At 46.9% G+C, this 1,069-nt stretch overlaps 1 non-coding gene across 1 annotated transcript; it reads right to left on the reverse strand.

Annotated features, from left to right (window-relative positions):
- Positions 1–390: 390 nt before the first annotated feature.
- Positions 391–463, reverse strand: trnav-cac. Its single transcript has one exon. It is a non-coding gene; the product is annotated as a tRNA-Val (tRNA).
- Between the last annotated feature and the right edge of the window lie 606 nt (positions 464–1,069).

Genomic DNA, 1,069 nt, shown 5'->3' on the forward strand with positions numbered 1-1,069 from the left:
CAAATTCGGCAGATGGGGTAACCATAAAGGACGACCTAGTAGTAGAATGCTGAAAGAAGGTGCTGGAAGCAGCAGGTTGGTCCTGCAGAGCATCCAGCTGCAACCGAGCAAGAGTGGTCTTCAACGCGCCCAATATTGAGCCGTCCTCCTCCTGCCCTTGAAAATCATGTTTGGTTCACAAACATTTTTACTTGTATGGTGAACAGTTTCACCAGCTCAGAACATCATCACCTTCTGCAGAAGGATTTTTACAATGAATTTAGTGAAACAAATGTTGAAGCAGTCAAACTTACCTGACAGCAGGTCCGGTAGACAATGCTGAAGAACAACCAACCTCATACATGAAGAGGAGTGTTGTGAAATGCAGTGTCGAAAAATTGTCATCCTTCCTGGTTCCACTGGGAGTTGAACCCAGGACCTTCTGCGTGTGAAGCAGACGTGATGACCGCTACACTATGGAACCAACAGAAAGAAGTTCTAGATGACTGGTAAAATTTCCACTGATTGTATTTTCTGCAGCTCCTTTTCTTTGCACTAAGTCAGCACACATTATTTGAAGCCCACAGAAACTTTTTTTCTATGGTGGAGTGAGAGGTTTATAATCAAAAATTTCAAGCCACTTAGTTTTATTTCCTATGTTGACTACCAACGCCCTAAGGACCACTGAACTCCGTGTCCTGCCAGCGGAAGCAACATTCAACACTTTTGAGATCATTGCATGTTGCAAATTATTGTTGAAAGTTGGATGTAAATGCAACATTGGGAGGGTTAGGAAATGTCTGGCCTATGGCAATATATTGCACGTTTCAGTCATGTGCCAGCCACGGCAGCCAATGGCTCAGGCCGGCCTGGACGGCCAATGGCACAACTGGCCACGGCTGATGACGCTGAAGTAGCGCGCACATAAATACGCCCAGCGTGGTGTGCTCAAACAAACATTTCAGGATGTCGCCGAGGTTGGACGCTCTTCGGTGCCTGCTCTGCTCTGCCAGCTGCGAGAACTAATGTGAATTGCAGGACACATCGATCATCAACACTTCGAATGCACCTTGCGGCCCCGGGTTCCTCC

Source organism: Kryptolebias marmoratus, linkage group LG12, assembly GCF_001649575.2.
Source record: "Kryptolebias marmoratus isolate JLee-2015 linkage group LG12, ASM164957v2, whole genome shotgun sequence".
NCBI lineage: Eukaryota > Metazoa > Chordata > Actinopteri > Cyprinodontiformes > Rivulidae > Kryptolebias > Kryptolebias marmoratus.